Source organism: Vidua chalybeata, chromosome Z, assembly GCF_026979565.1.
Source record: "Vidua chalybeata isolate OUT-0048 chromosome Z, bVidCha1 merged haplotype, whole genome shotgun sequence".
Classification (NCBI taxonomy): Eukaryota; Metazoa; Chordata; class Aves; order Passeriformes; family Viduidae; genus Vidua; species Vidua chalybeata.
The window spans coordinates 8133077-8155385 of record NC_071570.1 but is presented as its reverse complement, the minus strand read 5'-3'; the positions used below and the strand labels follow the sequence as shown (position 1 = coordinate 8155385).

Below are 22309 nucleotides of genomic sequence, written 5' to 3'. Positions count from 1 at the left end.
ACTTGCCAGAAAAACCAAGCCCCAGATCTCTTTCCAACTCTCTTTCTGGATGGCTGCTTTTCAGACTCTTGCTCCCCACTTTGTATATTCAAGCAGCATTACTTTAGATCAGACAGAATCTGGCATTTGCTCATTTTACATTCCATATGACTGGTGACTGCCCAGCTCTCTAGTCTATCCTGATCTCTCTGCAAGGCCTCTCTACCCTCAAGGGAGTCCACAGCTCCTCTTAATTTAGCAATATCAGTAAAGTTAATTCATGTAGGACAACTTAATATCTACACTCAGAGACCATTTTTTAAAACTCTAAAGAGCACTGTCCCTAAGATGGAACCCCACTAGCGCAGATCACCAGTCTGACGTCACCCCGTTCACTGTAACCCTTTGCGCCCAACCCATGAACCAGCTGCTCACCCACCACATGATGTCTTTATCCAGCTGTGGGCTGGACATTTTCTCCAGAAGGGTCCTGAGCGAAACAGTATTAAAAGCTTTACAGAAATAAAAGAAAAAGATTACATCAACTGGCTTTGCTTGATCAACTAGGTAGGATACCTTGTAAAAGAAAATTAAGTTTGGTAAACAGATCTTTCCCCTCATGAACTCATGCTGGTTGTGACCAATGACTGTATTGCCCTTACGATGTCTTTCAATAACTCCCATACCAAGTACTGAAGTGAGACTGACAGGCCTGCAGTTACCAGTCCTTCTCACCTTTCTTGAAAATTTGATTTAAACACTGCTTCATTTGCACTCAACTACTGCTTAATTGATTACCATTTAATTTCCATTCAATCACTGATTAATAGTAATTTGATCACCATGCAATCACTAATAAAAGCCTTTTAGTTAACATTATAACCATGACTTCTCTTAGTTCACCTGCCACTTGGCATTTTATACATTGGGCAATATGGACAGTTTTACCAAATTAAGTTCAATAATAAGTTATTAAAATTTAGAAAAGTAAAACAGGTAGTGACATCTAGCTTTAAGCCCAAAATACACTACGACACCTTTCCTACATATGCAGAAAAATAACTAAGTACATATAGTCAACTTAAAATAAAAACACACGGCGCACAAATTTTCAACACTTCAATGCAATTTCACTGAAGATACCAGACTGATTGACCTAGTTAAGAAACAAAGTGCTATACAAAAAAAGGAATTTCAAAATGTTCCAGAAACATTTTAACAAAGTACATATTCTCAGCAGAACAGTTACTGCTCTTCTGCAATCTGAACCCAAAGGAAACTAGATGGTCTCCTCAGAAATGAGTTGCCTATCTTGCCAAGGAACACTGACTTGTGTTCCCTGTGTACCCACAAAAAGGTCATTATTGTTAAAAATATCCATTTGGGAAATGTTCTGTGGATAATATCTCAGTAGCAGAGTAGAACTCACCTGGAGTTCTTCAGCCAATGAAAAACCACTGCAAACCTCAAACAGTTTGATTTTCACAGGAAACACCCACATACACAGTGGTGTATGGCTTACCTACATTGACAGGTATCCAGGGAAAGGAAAACCTAGAAGAAACCTGTCAAGGCTACAAGCCATTTTTCCTACAAGCTTTAAATTAGCTTGTTCAAACCAGTAAATCTTAAACAGATTCATTTCAGCTCCCAAAACCGAAAGCTGCTGACAAAGCCATAATACAACATGCAGTACTTGTTCACTAAATATGGAAGAAATGCTATGTCTTTCAATTCTTAGCTTCTCACTATAAGGAAGAAAATAGGTAACGTGAAAAGCATACTCTGACACTAAATAACCACAGGATGACACTATTTGAACTCCGCAGTGAACTCCTAGTTATAGTAACAACTCCAAATTGTACTGTCATATATTAGACAGAAAATATAAGCAATACCCTGTTAAAAAACAGGCATATTCACAGACAGGATATAATCTGAGAGATGTAAATTCAGTCTGCCAACAATACACTAATAAATTGCAGATTACCCCATGTCACAAACTCTCCTATTTTATCCAAGAGCCGAATGTGTTTAAATGTGCTTAAAATATTCTTCATAGCATATGAATGTGTTCAAACATGCTTCATAGCATAAAAGACTGCTCTTTTATATTCCGAGTTTTGGGGGTGTTTTTCATAAAAACAAAAAAATCAAACAAACCTCAATTTCTTAAACTGTCAAAACCACATTCCTATGAAATAAATTGTGAAAAATATAATTTATCAACTAAAAGACCCTCTGTTCTCTGTGATGCAAAGTATTTTCTGTAAGTTACATTAATAAGCATGAGAGGACTGAGACATTATACCTGGACACTTCTTGTTTTGTTTCTCAGAACACAGAGAAGCTTTCCAAGATACATCTGGATTCAGCAGATGGTCTCTTGCCTACCCTCAAAATAGCTTTCTAGGTTGTGTCTATTTCACCATTAGCTTGAAAGTTTTCTGTGAAAAAGAAGCATTGGTTTGCTTAAGATCTGGGCTGTGTGACAACAGGGGACAATAACCAGATCAGCAGGTATACTGGCAAGATCTGGAGCAGATTCTTGGCCAAGGGTGCAGCCACTGGGCATCCAGCTGGCTCCAGACTTCACCCCAGGAGGCAAACCCTGGGTCAGGGACCTCACACAGCCTTCCAACCCCCATGTAGAGCCTCGTGGATATTATCTACCTCTGCAAGCACCCTCAGTGCAGGTAGCTGACGTCTTTAAAAGCTGAAGGAGAAAACAGATGGATATGTAGATTACTAAGGTTTTATTTTTTCTCCCCACAAACAAACATTGGATTCACCTGAATTACATTTACACATTCATTCTGACTGCAGAAGTACTTCAGCCAGCTGGCTCTGATGCAGTCATGCACCTGCTGTTAATTATCTTCCTTAAAAATGAATTTTGTTAGCTCCTAAGCATATTTTGCACCAGAAACACCCTATTATTTTTTCCCAATACATTCCAGATTGAACTTATCTCACACAATATAAATTATATTCACTGGAGGCAAACATGACATTTGCAAAGCTGAGTCATGCCAGCTACCTAATACAACCTCTTTTAAAGAGGATTTAAATAACACAATTTTTTTAAAATCAATTAATCCACAGACTGTGAAGGTAAACTGTTAACCTTATTGTTGATAGAAGATGTCTTCCGCATGCTAAAACTTAACTCACAACAAAGTTACCTGCTTCCCAATTAAATTCAGTTAGAAAAACTCTACTTCATATCCTGCTACCCTGTGTTCAGAAACAGATCTTCTGAATGCAGAGTCAAACACAGTGCTTGTGCTACCTGGAGTCCTAATTAGATCCCAATTTCATTAAATAAAAATTAACAAGGTGTCCAGCTCTTCTTATCACGTTCATGTTCTTGGACTGATCAGAGAGTTTTATTCTGAATTAGTAAGTACCTATCACAACATAAGATGTTCCCAAAAAATCTTAACCACACAAAAGAGCCCAGAAAGAACCACATCAACAATCCTCCCTGCCCCCAAATAAGGGTATTTAATTATTTAGCTCAAGGCCAGACAGCATTTGCTGCTTAATTCCTTAATTTAGCTTTCAGTGACTTATGTTCCCACACAAAAACTTCTGCCTTTGAATGTCTGTTCTTAACATAATTCACAGATTAGAGATGGATTGATTAACTAAGAAATCAGAAAACATTCTGGAAAGGAGGAAAAAAGAAGGCAATAAAGAACACACTGGATATGAGACTGGATCTGCCCACGGTTAGATACACTACGCCTACAGAAGAGGCAGGTGTTTAGTTGTCTGAGATGTGATTTTGTGCATAATCATTGCGCTCCACATCCCATGATGGCACCTCTGGAGATGCCAAATGTGGCTGCATGTGAGGGAGCTGACTTGCACAAGCAGAGCAGTGTTAGCCACACCAGACAGAATTCTGGAGCAGACTACAGAAAGTGAGTCTGGCCCAGCTGCTGCAACTCCCACAGACAGACATGACTGGCCAAGCCTCAGAGCATGGCCCCTCCCAAAATGCCTCCCTGCCCCTCACACATTTTTGTACTTCAACCCCTCCATGGCCATCCCTGTAGGTTTGACAGCTGGGCATCCAGAGCTAAATCTAACTTTGTTTTTAAGATGCGATAATTGCAAAGCAGAGTCATGCCATATGGCCTAGCTGAAACTTAGTTCAGACAAGTGTTTTTTCGCCTGAAAAATGCAGTGTATTGCTATCCAGCACAAAGAAATCAGAGCTGCATCATGTGAAAACTAAAATAACTACTTCTATATAAATGTAACAACAACAACAAAAATAGGTACTTAAGAGATTTTGAGTCTGGCCTAAGTAAACGCTTTACAATAGCGCTGTGCTTGATATTGTAAAATATCAAGTTACTTGCCCATTGCTACTACATAGCTCTGACAAGCTCAGAGCATGTTGCCAAGTCAGACATCTTGTATGACACTCGTCTCTCAATTTCACAGAAAGACACTGCTGCTCTGAAGGGAAACAGAGGTGCCTAAGCTGAGCATAGATGTGGACTCCTCATTTAGTTGATGCTAGCTAAAAAGTCATCTGTTAACAGAGTATTTTTAATCACTGAGAACAATGAAGAGACCAGTACAGTGTTTTCAACAATAAATAAAAACTCGAAGTTAAATTACAAAGGATAAACACGAGATCAAGTTATCTAGCTTATTTATCAAACACAGAAGGTTTTTATTTGCATTATCATGCTTTCAGATGAAAGATGGAAGCATAAAACACAACTTCAATTACAAAAATAATTATGTCCAAAACACAAAGGACATCGCTGATATAACTGGGTTGTTATTTTCTAAGGCAGGTTTGCAAAATAGCACTTTTGTACTCTGACACACAGACTCCAGGCCCCTGTTACTACTCTAACACAGACTTAATCAATTTATCCATTAAATTAAGCTAAATGGTATAGGGGGAAAACCAGAATGCTATTACCAAAATACATTTCCTGGAGTTTTTTCCTAAATTGTACAACAGTCTCAGGAGGCAAGTAGTGGAAGTTTCAGGCCATTATTCAGTGGGGGAAGAAATGAAAAGGTTCTTGATGTATGTTAAAAAGCTACACTACAAAAAAAAAAAAAAAAAAATTCATTAATGATTGAAAGATTTCACCAGAACTTTGAAAAATAGTACCAAGCAGGTAACCAGCCCATAGCTTTCACCCTGAACAGGCATGATTCATCATCTTAGATCCAGTGACTTCTTTGCTATAATTTGTGGTTTCAATTTTGAGATAGGATTTTCACAGCAAAGGCTGGTAGTTACTGTAAAAAAAAAATCATGCATTTATATAAGGATCTTTGAGTATAATCAATCATCATGAATTCTATTTATAGTATTTAACAGGAATTAGTTTAATTGTTAAAACCAAACAAACAAATAAACAGGAAGCTCATGGCAGGTGTAAGGAAATCTCCTGACCTCTCCCTCTTTATATGTGTGGGAGACTAAGGCATGCAACAATTGTATTTTAAGACAGCCAGGAACATTCGTAGTCAACTTTGTTCTAAGTACATACATTTCCAACATTTCAAGGACTTCCATGTGTATCTTTTCACAGAGGTAAGGCATTGGAACTGCTCATAGATGCAAGATGTCTCTTTAGAGACAGAGATCCTTTCATCAGGCCAACAAGTATCTACTAGTTTTTGAAATTCTGTATGTTAATCTTTTACAGTTTTATGAACAGACATAACAACAGTAAAATATGTTACCTTTTCCTAGAAAGCAACAGATATAGCCTCAGCAGAAGTTGTTCTATACTCTGCTCACAGAACTCTGCAGTTCATTGAACAGTATGCCTTGAAAAAAGCCCCACTGAATACACACTGCTGATTACTTTAATCTGTGATGTATTTAAAAAGAACTCTACACATCTGCCTTGGTATCTGTTTTCATTGCATTCTAGCAATACAACTATAAAGACATATTCAGATAATTTCATGACAAAATCACATTATTTTAAAGGGAATTTTTTCAGTTATACAGTTTTACTGCTCAGAACAAACATAACAAGTGGTCCTTTGCATGTCTGTTATTAACACACGTTGGTCCTCAATTAACATATATTAAGAGAAGACCAGGTTTAATCCTTCTTTAAGTGGAAAGACTGACTAAAGTAAGGAAATATAATATGAATATACTGCAGTGGCTGCAATGTCCATGGAAACTACTTCTCTACTAGATGGGCAAAATTACAGTATCCACGTGGCAAGTTAAGATACATACTTATCAAATTTTAGGTACTCTTAGTAGTGTCATTCCCCTTATGTCAATCTTGTGTATTTATAAAAGCTCTGCAGTATCCTCAGCAGCTCTTTGACAAACCATATAACAAACCCCTAATGGATATAGTGAGTCTGTTCTTTAGGTAACACTAATAAAACACATACACAGTTGTTAGAGTTATCAACGCTTACTTGCCAGATACACACCAAGCAAAATGTGAAAGAAGATTTGTTCTCTTTGCTACAAATAGGCAACAATACAAGACTAGAACTGTGCCAGATAACACTACATTTCTCACTGTTTATTATTACAAGGGTTTGTGCAAGTCTAGATTTTTGTATCCTACTTTGAAAGGATTCTCATATGACATAACAGGATTTTAAAATGCCTCATTTTTTTCACAAGATGCAGACTTTATACATACAGCTTGAGATTACATATAAGAGTCAAAAGCCTTGTAAGTGAGACAAACTGCACTAGAAAAACAGGTTAAAAAAAAACCAAAACACAGTTTGGAAAGAAACTTTAGTTACTAATGCTGACATACCAAAGTTACCAAATCTCTCTTGCATTATTTCATTCAGTTACCTGCTTGCCAGCAGGTAAGGAAGGCAAATGAAATTCACACCATACTACCCTCTAGTTCCCAACCTTCTGACCTAAGCAGAAACCCTAAGTGAAGCCTAAAAAATAAACAATGTTTTGACCATAGTATTTCTCACGCCAAAACAATCACAAGGCATGGAGTACTTCTCCTGATAACTTGAAAGTCGTGAAGTCCTACACAAATGTGAAGTATAATACTTGTGCTGCCTCACTATGAAAAGAATGCTGCTTCCACACAGAGTAAGAATCTCAATAAACATAAGCATGAAGACTCAAGTGTTTCTCATATCATACAAAACCATTTACCCACTTGAAACAGGGAAATACAAGTTCCTTTACTCAAGATCACCTACAGATTTTTCAGACATCCAGCACAACAGGCAGTTTTTTGTAACATACATCACAAAGTCATAAGGAAAATGGTAGTGACAACTATTGCAACTCTGTATCAGGAAAGATTACCAGGTTCCTTCGAGACCCAAACTAGCCAGAGACAGCACAGTAAATTACAAGGTTTAGCTCCTGATGGACTTCACATCAGATGATTTCAAGTTTAAACCCAGAAAATAAATACTTTTCCAGAACCTTCTACACTACTCTTACCATCTGGTGTCTTATTCTACTCTTGTGCCAGGTAAACTTAGTTAATAAGTTATTTCTCTTGGTAACTACTTAGCTCCTCCTCTAAGGACCTTATTCAGAAGCATCATCCTAGCTCCAACTGTTATTATGGAGAAACAAGACAAACCATAAGAATTTCCTAATATTCAAATCCGCTACTTTTACTGGTACTGCCATGGTCAACACATGCTTCCCTTTCAAAACAGAGACGTAGTCTCATTTAACACAGCAGAACTTGTCCCATGCCCTCATTGCAGCAATACAGAGATAGAAACCACTGACTAGTACAACAGCTTCATTTTCTCTCAAGAACTACTGTGGCAAATGATCACAAAACAGGCATTACACAAGTTTTGAAAAGATAAAAATAGCCCAAACTAGTACACTGCCTTTTACAAAAGAGGTACAATGAGAGATTTTTTGACTTTGAGAGAAGGTTTTCTTTAGTTCAGAGGAGACACTTTCCCCGATCTCCAGTTACCTTAAACTCCTAAGCAGCTTTGCAGACACTTCTGAAAAAGACATTGTAGTATCTCTGAAATATATAACTGGTATTTACAACTGGTAAATATCTTCATACTGACATTCACAAACTGCGGTTTGCTTTAGTGCTCTGTCTGCACACTACAGAACTGCTGAGAAACTCCACTATCATGACAAGTTAAGCTGTAAAATTCAGTGGAAGCCTCTCTATCACCAAAAAAAATAAAGGTGCTTCCTGCCTTCACACTCCTCTTAATTGTGTCTGGCTTTGTTTGTTTTATTTACTAGCATAATAGTATTTCATTTATATAATCCTTCCCAGTGAAAGATCTGTAGCTGAGTAATTAGAGTTTTGCTGGAGGGTACAATCGAATCTGCATGTGTAATTGACTTAAGTAAATAAACTCAAATGAAAGAAGCAATACTTTGACTAAATTGTCAAACAGCTGCACGGTGACAATTCAATTTACCATAAAAGTTTCTCTGTTTTGAACAAACAAAACAGAGTGTCACACAACTGTTCATTTTTCTTTCTCTATATGTGGGTGGGGTGGGAAATATTTTCCTTTAATCTGCTGACAAAGATTCACTCTGTATATTTGGAAACAAAAACCCAAAAAAAACCACACACCAATTACTTTTACTGGGATAACAGTTTTTATCTGAAAGTTTAGATTGAGGTGTAAGAAGTATGCACTTAGATAAAAGTTGTAGTTGTTCTTGAACGTGTTTTTCCTTCTCATATAAAGGAAAAGGACCGTTAAAGATGGTGTCAAACTTTAAATGTGTAGCTTTGATTTCACTAGCAACTTCTGAAAGGAGCACAAGATATAATTACTCAATTAAGTATTTAAGTACAGTCTCAAGTCCCCTCCCAAACCAAAACATTTCCCTCATTTTTCTTACACCTCACAAAAAAAATACAGAGAATTCTACAACTTGCGTATCCAAGTGCCTCCAAATATTTTAACACTTGATCTTTCCCTCTAGATTTTACAGCAAGTCAACAAATATACCTAGTAAAAGGAACACATTCTCCTTAGCATTCACCTTCAGTGCTCAGGTTGAGAGGCAACAAAAAAGGGAAACCAAGAAATTAGAAACTCATTCAATCCACCATCAAGCTTCATTCAATCTTGCTTGAACAGTTTGGTGGGATGATAGCTCTTCACCCAGCTCCTGTGCAGGATAATAGTGCCTACATACCAGAGTCAGTGGAAGTGAACTGTGGTCCTGGACTTGCAATTGCCTCAGGTCAGCATTTTGGCCTGATGAGAAAACATCCAGGAATCACCACATCTGCTGCTCCATTTGCTCTGGGCTGTGACTTACAATCAGCTTGTAGGACAAATATTTTACAGACTGCATCTAGGAGGTATGAAAATGTAAGGGAGAACAAACAAAGATCTGTACATAACTTGTTAAAAATGTCTACTGCATTTGACAAAAGGCTAGAAAAGAGAACTAAAATAACCAAAATGTCCTCATTACAGTAACTAGATGAGCATCATGCAGTCAGTAACAGCACCTTCACTGGCAAGGTGCACTTCCTTCCTAAGTGGATTTGATTTCCCTTTTTTCTCTGGAGAAATAAGGAGTGACAGCTCACATGCGAGATTCAGTATGCAAGCCAGATATGGTTGTGGTCCTTTCACACAGAATAATCAGTCACTGCCCCAAAGCCCTCTTTGTCTGCCACTCAGACACAGATCATTTGGTTTAAGGTATTCATTATTCAGTCTCTCCCTCCAACAAACGCCCCCTCTCTCCCAGACATGCAGCCCAAACTGTGGCTTGTGAATCCCCATCCACAGCAAGGTAATTAATGAAGCCTATCGTATTCTCATCAGTAGAGATATCCTCAACTCATTCATGGAACTTCCCATGGAGATAGATCAGATTGCTGCACATAAAAAATGAAGTATTTAACATCAGTTTCTGTAGAAATCGTCGGTCACAATAAGCATAACCACTTCAGAAGCACCGACGCAAATAACCCTTTGAATTAGTACACTTGTAAAAATAAATTCCTTTCTTAAACCATTGCATCTTTAAGGATTTTGTGCACCTACACTACAAAGTCAAAACTGACTTCTTTCATGCTTTTTAACTGGTGACAATGAACTGTTTGCACTGTACCAGACAACACTGTGAATTTTCCAGAATATGCACTATCAAGACTCTTAAAAGCAACAAAGACACTGCCAAGTCTTTAGTCATTTGTTTATCAATGTACTAAAAGACACATGGATATATTTCAGTCTAAGTGTCAAAATTAAAACAAAAAAAAAAATATATCCCAAGGAAGAATAACAGGCACACAGGTTCATCTAAATACTATGCTCATCCTTAACCCTCTGGCCATCCTGTGCTGGGAAGCTGCCCTCATTCTTTTCTCCAGGCCCTTGTTGCTAGGGTTGCAGCTGCACAGCTCATTGCTGTTGAAGCACATGTCTCTGGAGGGGGACACAAAGGGTTTCATTATCTGCTCCTCCCAGTGCCAGATAAGAGCATCCCCCCCGTCCCCCCACCAGAAGCAGGCAGGCAAGCCTTTGCCAGACGTGACCACTGACATGAAGAGCTGCAGAAAGCACAGTGCCCTGGCTGAGCTCCCTGTCACCACCAGCTTGCTCCCTTCCAGGGACGCACTGCATAAGCTGCTCATTTATGATCCAGTCTTGACTCATGACTTAATGGGGAGCCCACATTGCAGTTCAACTTAAGAATTACTGAGACGAGACCTGTATTTTTAAAACTAGTGAGAAGAGTCTCCTAATATACCCAGTCTTCCAAAAGAGCTCTGCTCAAGAGATGTGGCCTTCTCTGGGGCATGGAGATTGAAGACAGAAAACAGAAAAGGATTCAATGACCAAATCAGCATACTGTGCTGTGGTCTCAAGCACGTTCATTCGCACTGAACAACCTTCCCAAGGTTTAATTTAAATCTTTACCGGCATTAAGAGCTAGATTAATTCTGTACACTTGTGAAGGAGAGGGCTATAGGCAGTGTTTCCACAGGAAATGCAGCTAAATAAATAAAATTAGAAGTATTTAAAAATTAATTATTTCTTGGATGGGTTTTGGTATCTTATTAATTGTAAATGCCAGAATATTCTCAGCAATTTTTCAAAAGGAAGTTGTTTAGCATTTCTGGTGTTAGAAGAAAGAAAACAAAATTGATTGTTTTCATTTTGGATTTCCCTTTCTCAGGGCAAAAATTCACTGCTGAAGAGCAGAAAATTAGAGAAGACATTAACTCTTCATGAGAACCCTGAGTATCAATACACAATAATTGATTAAATATGTTTTTTGGCTATGTACAAGTAGATTACAATGGAAACAGAATATTTATTTCATGTACATCTTAAATAGAGACTTTAATGATTATCAGTTCTACATTAATAGCAGGTACAGAGATTGAATAGAGTACAAAAGTATTCCCACACAGGGTGCCAGACTATCACACAGCAAAAGGTAGAAAGGAAATCACAGTTTATCTGGGCCTTTACTAAAGGCCAGACTATTTTTTCACTTAATGTCATCAAATGAGCAGTCTGAAGGTCTGTCTCTTCACAACAGTGGACAGTGGAGGAAACATCTAGGATCTGTGCCAGCTCCGAAGAAACCAAGTCTCCATAGAAGGCAATATGAATTCCCTTGTTTCCTGTCCGTAAGATTACCAGAGCATGCTGGCAAGGCTGTGCACTTACTGTACTCCTGAATAGTCAGGGAATGATGACTTCCAGATAGTCTGAAACCAAAAGGCTGGTATCTGTCCCATGATCTGACAATTGCGACCTGGCACTGGAAGGGCCATAGGCAGAAGCATGCTGTTTTAACTCTGTGTTAACAAAGGACAGCCCAGTCTTGTTCATGGTAACTTTCTGAGAAACAGGTTAGATCTTCCCTCATGGGTTCCCCCTTGGTAGATCTACAGAGATCTTCTAGCCTCATTGTTATTTCCAATGGGCACAAAGAAATAGAGCTGAGCAAACCACACTTTCGATGAAATAGAAATTCACATTTTGAAAAAAGCAGTACATTTACAATTACCTGTCTCAGTTCTGTGTAAAGCATCTAATCCTGAAGAATACAATCGGTATTATTCAAGGACCCTGAGTGAAATACTTCTAGTACAACAAAAAGTTTACTTTTTTTCTTAACCTACAATTGTGGGCTTTCTTCCATCATGAGAATATATCATAAATAGTTAAAGCAGAAACAAAATAAGATCAAGAAATGGTACAGGTACCATTGTTTACTTGTAGTACTACGTATTTCAGTATTTGATTCCACCTGTTCTTTCATCTAGCCTTATCTCATATCTCTGTCTCCCCCTCCTGTTGCATAGCTCTGTAACTGGGATGACAGAACAACTAGTAGAGAGAACTTCAATTTCCATGTTAAAGACATACATCAGCTACAGTCCATGATTAAAAAAAAAAAAAGCAAAAAACACTACAAACACATGTATTTCATATTAGGCAGCCAAAAAGGCAGAAATAAGTAGAAAAATAAAGAAGGATAAGAGAGGAGCAGTAGAATAACACACAGTGATGCTGAAATAACTGCAGCTCTTGAACATGCAATGTAGTGAATAATGCTGACACCTGTCAAAAGAGAGTGAGTCTTCTGTCACTAATACATCTATTATTGAACATCTGAAAATAACTAGCAGGTGTGTATATTTTTACATAGCTAGATAGATACCTCAAGCATTTCAACTGCTGTAATAAGATGTGCACAAACCTATCACTCTCCAAAAAAAAAATGCTGATTTAACTTGCTTTGTAATACACTGATATCCCAGACAGCTGCGAAATTTATACAGCACTGGTAACACCAGCAATAACAGTCAGTGCATGGTGGTCGTCAACTTTGACTAATACAGTACTGGTATTTTGATGGAAAATGCACAGTGCTTAGGATTTTTGCAAAAATTCTGAAAACAATAGTCTGAAGTACAGTCTTTCACTTCTTGATGAATATCGTGTGTTACTGTAACATTGAAAATGCAGTTTATCAAAAATTAAATACTCTTTAAGTGTACCAATACTAACAGCACAACAATGAGATACTGAAAAGTCTTTTAGAAGCTCTTATAAATAGTTACTGCTCTTAATTTGTCAAGCCATGGACTTTTGTTCCTTTTGTAGCTGCATGTTACATTAAATACACCCTCAGAACATCATTCTGTAAAACAAGCTATTATTTCTGGATATATGTGCATCTTGCTTCTAGAGGACTCTCATCTATATGAAGGACAAAAAAAAAAAAAAAAAAGGCAGCGAAACAAACAAAAAACCACTTCCACACTTGAGCTCAACTTGAACTACCAAATTAGCAATAGCTGCAGTGCTACCCTATTGTAAAGCTTCCGGTGAATAAATGCTACGTGACTTCTTCAAACATATATGGAAATGAAAGTATATCAACCTCTAGAGACTGGAACAAAGATGTGCTTTTGTAACAGTCTGTTATGGGACACAGAGGTTTTTCTGCTACAAAACTTCACACTGGGGAATTAAGACATCTGTTTACAAGGGGTTACTAGTCACAGAATACCAGTATGTAGGACCAAAACATAGGTTAACAGAGTATCCATGAGTCTCCAATACTACCTTTAAAGATCCCTTTTAGCCCAAATCATTCTGTAATTTGTAACACATATCATCTCCCTTCCCCACAAATGGCACAACAGTCAGTTTTTGCAAAGCTATCAACTTTTTCCTGGGCTTTAAAAACGGTCTTTCTCCTGTACCACCCACCACACAGGATTTCTTAATGCAACACTATCCATCAGGCTTCAAATTCTGTGTCAAACTAACAGAACACCACAGTGGTACCAACCACTACAGCTAATCTGAGACAAAAGCAGCTGAAAGGAAGAGGCAGAGAGGCAGCAGGAAGGGTTAGTGCTATACTGGAGGTAACAGGAAAGGCTGGTGCTCTAACGGGGGGAAGAGACAAAGAGGAGAAACAAGGCAGAACATAGCAGAGAGAGAAAAACTACACTTATGAAACAGGTTGATTTGTTTGGTTTTAAACAAGAACGGAAAGCAAAAGCACAATAGATAACCTACTACATTAAAAAGCTTTGCTGAAATATATCTTAATATTCACAGGCAAAGATAGTTGCAGGAGATATAGAGGAGCTAGATGGAGAGCGAAGGAAAGAGGGTACAGAAACAAAGGAACCATTGTATTTATGAGAGAGCACTTGCTGGCAAAATCATTCATTCTACGGACTGGGTTATCTGAAGGTAAATAAAATTTTGACAGAAAGTTCCATAGCAATTTTGACAGAAAGTTCCATAGCAATTCTGTTAACAATGAGAAATTTCAGCAAGTCTCCATGAATTTGTTTTCATTACAACAAATAAATCAAGTAGTAACAGCTATATACAAACTACGCTGGGGATGTGCACTTTAAAATCAATGGGGACTAGAGATTCATGTCACTGTGTGGCTTTTCATTTACTTGTTAAGTCATAGTCCATTAAAAGACATTCAATACCGCAGTCTCCTGTGGCTTCTCCAGTTACGGCCCTTATGTTAGAAGCACCTCAAAACTCAGATGGAAAGTTAGGTTGTGAGATTGTCAGAAGTGTCATGTACCCAGCAGTTTCCACTCAATGCCTGACAGATTCTTTGAGATGCAGGTGCTACTCAACTACAGATTCAGCTTGCTACTTTATAAATCAAACAATTCCTCTGGTGCTCCTGCCCTCCAGTAATTAATTACAATGCTTTTCTGAGCCTCCTATCCCTCTTCTGCCTAAGGTAATTTATGTATACATAAATACATATATACAGATATATATATGCTGTAACAAGAAACTATCACCCATGTAGTCTTCTTTAAGAGAAGGTATTTCACACTTCCTCCTTACCACAGTAAAAACATCTTTCCCACAATACTAGCACTAATTTGAACAAACCATTCTTAAAAAGGAAGCTGGGGTAGCCTTACTATCCTCATTTTTTAATTCACTCATATTAACTAAAAAGCAAACAAAACCCACTGAAGCTACTGAAATTTCCCACAATTTTCCTGCCTGAGACAATTCAAAAGCAGCATTCCTCTTCTGCCTGTCAATGGGGTTTACAGAAGATACAGCTTGAGGCCATCCACTCTTACAGGTCTTCCAACTGTGCACCAAGGAGTGAATGTGCCCAGGATGCACAAATGCAGCTCAGCCTCTGAACGTGATTCATAATTAAGGCCCAATATGACTGACAAAGTAACTGTTGACAAATGCTTGAAATGAAGTTTAATAAACCAGCCCCAAATGGACGGTCAGTCATGCATAATACAGTCAGCGAGAGGCAGATCAATTATGCAACAGGAATAATGGAAATACTGGCCTACTTACCCTTCCTCTCCAATTTACTCACTAACAGAAAACATTCCTGGTAGGATTAATAACTGGGAATGAAGAAAGACTAGAAGGATTAAAGACTGATTTCAGTGCAATTGAAATTTCATTTCAATGCAGAGAAAGACTTAAGACATGTTTCTTTGGATTGGTCAAAAGAAGAAATCAGATTCTTGAAAAATCTACAGCCACTACTTCATGCTGAAGGGAGCAGGAGCAGCAAGATATTTCTTCACTCATTGTATTTTAAAAAGAAAATTACATAACTAAGTAATGTCTCATGGTAAGCCTAATATGACAAGAATGAAGCATATTCCAAGAAACTGGATCAGTGTCTCCTGGACATAAGGTAGCACACAAACAGTCTAGTCAAATAATTCTGGACATGAGTAGACATGCAAATTAGGTCTCTGTGAAATGACAGAAAGGAAGCAAGAAGTCTGTAAAATCTGCACCTCCAAAGCAAAATGTTACTAACATTTTCAAGACAGTATTCTGAATCTATGTGCAAATCTCTGAACAAGTGTATATGGGAACACATCAGTCCTTAAAGGGACACAGGTTAAAGTGTTTTTCCCAATAAGAACACACACAGTAAGCTACACATAATATTAATAACAAAGCTAGAATACAATCCATTCTGTGCCCCTCAGTGGGCTGTGCCAACTGTTGGTCTGAAAGACAGACTGCAAGACTATTTTGTGAGGCCAAGATGAAGTTGAAAATTTATTTCTGCCATTAGCACAAATACTTGTGCTTTCCTTCTTTATACTGGATCATTCATATGGGAGAGAATAGGATCCTTTTCTTTCCTTTCAAGAAAATGGACAGCTGCATGATTAGAAGCTCCACCCAGAATTCAAGAACATTTAGACGCGTTAATGAAACTAACAGATCTCCCCTGCTTCTGCTCACTTTCAGCCAGTTCTTCGATTTCACAGGAGCTTTTCTCTGTCTCTGACCTACCTAACTTACTAGGTTTTAAGTATTTCAAGTAACTTCATGCTGCAGAATAGGAGTCTTTAATTATTTCATAACTATAGCAATCTAATCGGACTGTGTAACACCAAGGCATCATCTGGCAGCTTTAGTGAACGGACAGCATCGCACATACAAACCTGACGCACAGAAGACAAACAATAAGCACTGAACATAGCAAGGACTGTTAACACCCAGCCCAGGCTCTCCCAAGAAACAGGACGTCAATGTTCAAGTACATCCAGGACATTTGTCCTTGGCATTCTCTCTGCAGAGAGCACTTTGTCCCAAACATTAAGTATTGAATGGACTTCGGGGCATTTTCCGTTGTGATGTGATCATTCAAGGTGGAAAAAGCCAGAATTATACTCTTATGCCTCTTGGGCTTTGTACCATAACTACAAAATGGCAGGTTTTTTTTTCCAGTATAAAATAAAATATTTTTTAAAAATATTGGTTGCAAAGTACAGTGTAAGAGGGCAGGACACAGGTTTTTCAGGAAGTCTTATTTCCCACTGTACATAAGATTAGCCATTTAAGAAAAAGCTTTAGCATGCAACTTCCAGAAAGGAAAAAAAAGTCTTATAGGAGAGAACTACTCCATCTGTAATATAAAGTAGATTCTATAGCAAATTAGAAGTCTAATTATAAAACTCCAAAAATGAAAGATCTCTCGTGTATATTCAGTATTTCAAATTACAGACCCTGGACATCATGCAGGTATATTTCCCAGCATAATTCCTTTGTGTGTCTTGTGCTGTCCTTCTCTTCCTCATTACAACACAGAGACAAACCAGTTTAAGTATCTAATTTAGACATCAACCAATATTCCCTACACACTTTTCTATCCTACTTTTTGTTTACTATTCTCTGCATACAGACAGGTATAATGAAATTTGGTTTCCATGACTTATTGAAGTAATTTGAAGTACTTATTGAAGTAAATTTAAGTAATTTCCATGACTCATTAAAATTTTCTTATTGACAGACTTTGATTTCTAGCTTTCCTCGGTTTTATGGTTTCCAATGCCACAAAGCTTCAGAGAATTTGTGCTTCATGTTTCACATACTGTGAAAAGTGAGAGCAAAAGGACTGTGGACTTTCACATTAATATAGCTCAGCTGGATCAGCTATGTTCTACCTCGAAATGCAAATAAAATGTTTCAGGGAGATAAACTAAACCATTTCTGAACACTTATGTGAGAAGCAGGATCAGTCACATAATTCAGCTGCACCCCAGTGATTTGACCCAAGTTTAACAATGGAGGAAGTGGAGGACAATCAGATACAAATACAGATGGTACAAGAGTCAGCAGTAATGAAATGTGTTGCACAAATGGACATCTGAAATGGAATAACAGAAGGACAGTTTTCTACCTGTGTTACTTCAATTATTCTACAGGATTAATATGATGAAACAAATTTAGAAGTTAAAGGTAGCTAAGCTACACTGAAAAACAAAAGTCCTTCATGAAAAAAAATGTTGAGATACAACATCTTATGTGAGTTTCTTTCCTTTGCCCTTAAAGTAAAAAGCACTGAATTAAATTTCAATTACATAAATAAACTAAAATTTCTCTTTATGGCATTGCTCCAAATTAATGAATCAATTATTAAACTGAAAATTAGACTCTAAGAGAATTAATGAAAATGTGGTGGATGAAGTCTAAACATTTCCTTACACAGGAAACTAAAGTCTTGCACAGAAAAACCAGCCCATGGACCCAATTTGAAAATCATACACTAGAAAAGCAAGGAAACATAAAAGACATAATTGAGATTTTGAAGATGAGTGTTTTTTCTATGGTGGCATCAAGTTGTGCACACAACATATGAACAGTCCACCAGCATTTTAGGGTTATGACTTCTGGATGCAAAGAGTAATGCAGGAATGTTGCACCAGCTTTTACTGCTAGACATGAATGGAACAAAGGCTTCCTCACCAAACTTAAGTAATTTATAGTTTTGACACTACTTTCACAAGAGAGAGATTTTTTCCATCTTTTCCCTCACCCCAGTATTCTAGAACTCTAGTGAAATAGCAATACGAGAATGGAAAAATTGAGAAAAACACATTTTTGTTTTTTTTTTTTTCCCCAGATTTTTCTGAGCTTTCTTTTAGAAGTTGGAAAGTGTATGTTTAAGAGTATTGTGAGGCCAGATGAGGAATATACTAACTATGAAGAAGAGCCACAAGCCTAAATACTTCTACTTCACATGACTGCAAGTACATCCACAAAGCACATGATCAGAGTCATGCGACAAAATTCCTGGCACGTGAACAAACTCCACCACACAACTGCAGTGAAGCAGGGAAAAGCAGGGAAAGGAAAAGTTGCAGGGTTCTAGGCAAAGAGGCAGCAGGAAATGGCACTAGAGCACTGCCCATCACTATCTTACATACTTTCAATTTCTGAACATCAAAAACGTAAAAAAATGAAGAAAAATTAGGCTCTAAGGCTTTTTTTTTTTTTTTTTAAATCTGGAATGGGCCACATTGTAAGGTTTTTATGGAGATTTTACCATCCCCAACTTCATAGCTGCCAGCAAGGCAAGTCAGGAAAGCTGTACTTCCTGATCTATGATTGAAGCTTCCTGCAGACATTCCTGGAGCTTGTACAGAAAGGCCAGCCAACAGGTTGGGAACACCCATTGCACTTCACTTGTTTCTGGCACAAGAATGAAACACACATATTTTTGCACTGCGGAGTTCTCTTTGCTTCCTGTCTGCTCCGCTCCAGTGGGGATCACCACTCACTGAACCACTGCTCCAGAAGTTCTCCTTCTTCCCCACTTGCTTTCCTGCACCAATTGCCATCTATCCCTGTGCCTTCCTGCTGCTGCTTACAGTGCAGCCCTTACTTCCCTCTGGTTTTAAATATTTCTCATCTTTTCCTCTTCTTCAAATAGACATCATCATCATCATCACCATCTTTTACCTATCTTTATCACCCCTACATATGCTACCCAACTGCCTGGTTCCTTCTTCTATCCACCCCCACAGGACAGTATTTTTCTGGTTGTGAATTTTTATGGGGTTGGCAGTTTATAAAACGACTTAAAAATTACCTTAGGTTTAGTAAAGATACTATGATTGGGCTACTACTTTTTTCTCTCTCCCCTTTCCTGACCGAGTCGGAAGGATGGAGACGCCCCATCTGCAAAGCCCATTCCCGCTGTACAGTGAAACATTTTTCACATGGGGGGCACATAAAACATCTGGGAATGCCCCTGAGTCCCAGCAGCAAGCAGCAGGCCAGAGGAGGAGCTGCAGGGTCAGCAACAGAGACTGCAGCTCCTGCTCCCAGTATAGGATGCCATTTATACTTCAGTTTCTCATGCTAATAATACAATCACCTTTCTGTCACATGCTTCTCCAGGGTAAATTCATGTGCAGACTTTCTTCCTCAGACTCCCTGGCAGAAACATTTTACAAGTAATAGTGAAATCAGAGCTAAAAAGATCAGGTGATAATGGAAAGGAAATGCACAACATGAAGGATAAGCCCAAACACGTCTGGTATCATCAGTCATACTGAAAACACTCCAGAGTGTTCAAAGGAACATGGGGGAAGGGAGACAAAGAATGAAACAGAAAATGTTACACTGACCAGTATCTTAAAATGTAAAATGTAATTTTACCAGTATTTAAACAAAATTCAACATACTTTGAGTATTTTTAGGGTAAAGCATAAATTTTTACTGGTACTTGAATTACATGCTACATGAATGGTGATTAGAAGCAGAGAGTAAGGTAAAATAGAAAGACACTTAGTTCCTGAAAAAGAAATTGACAACAAAGCCTGCAAAACACTATATGGGGAATTTTTGCAATATGTTCCACAAGTTGCATCTCTTTCTGAGGAAACAACATGTGTAAGAGATTTTTATGTACATTTCCTAAGGTACTGATATCCTACAGAACTATTTTCCACACCGTTCATTTGGATTTTTAGACAGTAAAATATGAAAACAGTAAAAAAAAAAATTAAAGGAGAACTACAAGCTTCTAAAATTAAAATTACTATGTAGAATTGAGGTCATAAGAAATCAGCAATAGTTTCAGGGTTTAACTGTTTCATTGGTATTTGTGTAATCCACAGCAATTAACCCTACATAAATGTGCTATAGTCATCATCAATGCGTGAAGTCAAATAGGAATAGATCTATCTGAGAATTCTGGTGGAGGAAAATTCAGGTAATTAAAACTACTGGCCATTCCTACACATTATTTAACACTACAACAAAGCACATGTACTTGAGGGAAAAACTAGAAAGTATTGAATTAAAGTTGGATGGATCCTTAAAATCAGAGCAAACCAGGATAAACAACATTGTAATATATGGAGTTGCAAACTAAATTATTACAGAATCACAAGGTTGGAAGAGACCTTCAAGATCATCGAGTCCAACCAGTTCCCTGACACCTCAGCTAAACCATGGCACCGAGTGCCACATCCAGTCTTTTTTTAAGCACATCCAGGGATGGTGACCACCACCTCCCCGGGCAGACCATTCCAGTACTTTATCACCCTTTGCATGGAAAACTTTTTCCTAATATCCAACCTATATTTCCCTTGACACAGCTTGAGACTATGACCTCTTGTTCTGTCAGCTGCTGCGTGCAGAAAGAGGCCAACCCCCACCTGACTACAACCACCTTTCAAGGAAGTTGTAGAGAGTGATAAGGTCACCTCTGGGTCTCCTTTTCTCCAGGCTAAACACTCCCAGCTCCCTCAGTCATTCCTCATAGCGCTCATGTTCCAAGCCCCTCACCAACCTTGTTGCCCTCCTCTGGACATGCTCAAGCATCTCAACATCCTTCCCAAACTGAGGGCCCAGAACTGGACACAGCACTCAAGGTGCAGCCTCACCAGTGCCAAGTACAGGGGGAGAATGACCTCCCTGGGCCTACTGGCCACACCATTCCTGATACAGGACAGGATGCCCTTGGCCTTCTTGGCCACCAGGGCACACTGCTGGCTCACGTTCAGCCGGCTGTCAGCCACGACCCCCAGGTCCCTTTCTGCCTGGGCACTGTCCAGCCACACTGTCCCCAGCCTATAGCACAGCAGGGGGTGATTGTGGCCAAAATGCAGGACTCGGCACTTGGACTTATTAAATGTTGACTCTGCCCACCCATCCAACTGTTCCAGGTCTCTCTGCAGAGCCCTCCTATCCTGCAACAGATTGACACAGGCTCCCAGCTTAGTGTCACCTGCAAATTTACAATGAAAGACTCAACACCCTCATCCATGTTGTCAATAAAAATATTGAACAGAACTGGCACAGAGCCCTGAGGGACACCACTGGTGACTGGCCACCAGCTGGATGCAGCACTGCTCACCACCACTCTCTGGGCCCAGCCATCCAGCCAGTTCCTAACCCAGCAAAGAGTGCTCCTGTCCAAGCCGTGGGCTGCCAGCTTGTCCAGCAGTGTGCTGCGGGAGACAGCGTCAAAGGCCTTGCTGAAGTCCAGGCACACAACATCCACAGCCCTTCCTGCATCCACCAGGGAGGTCACCTGGTCATAAAAGGAGACCAGGCTGGTCAGGCAGGACCTGCCCCTCCTAAACCCCTGCTGGCTGGGTCTGATACCCTGGCCATCCTGTAGATGCTGCATGATACAGTTACTCAGTATAAATTGCTCCATTATTTTGCCAGGTACTGAGGTCAGGCTGACCAGCCTATAATTACCAGGATCCTCCTTCCCATCCTTTTTGTGAATGGGCGTCACATTGGCCAGCTTCCAGTCATCTGGAACTTCCCCAGTGAGCCAGGGCAGTTGGTAAATTATGGAGAGAGGCTTCACAAGCTCATCTGCCAGCTCCCTCATCACCCTGGGATGGATCCCATCTGGTCCCATGGATTTATGAACATCCAAGCAGCTCAGCAGCTCTCTGACTGCCTCCTCTTGGATAATGGGGGGACCATTCTGTTTCCTTGGCACCATCAACCAACCCAGGAGGACAGTTGTCTTAGGGACAATCCATCTTCCCACTAAAGACTGAGGCAAAGA

At 38.9% G+C, this 22309-nt stretch overlaps 1 protein-coding gene across 5 annotated transcripts in view; it reads right to left on the bottom strand.

Annotated features, from left to right (window-relative positions):
* Positions 1 to 22309, bottom strand: part of CDC42SE2 (CDC42 small effector 2) — an 84567-nt gene that overhangs the window by 46576 nt on the left and 15682 nt on the right. The window lies entirely within an intron of this gene.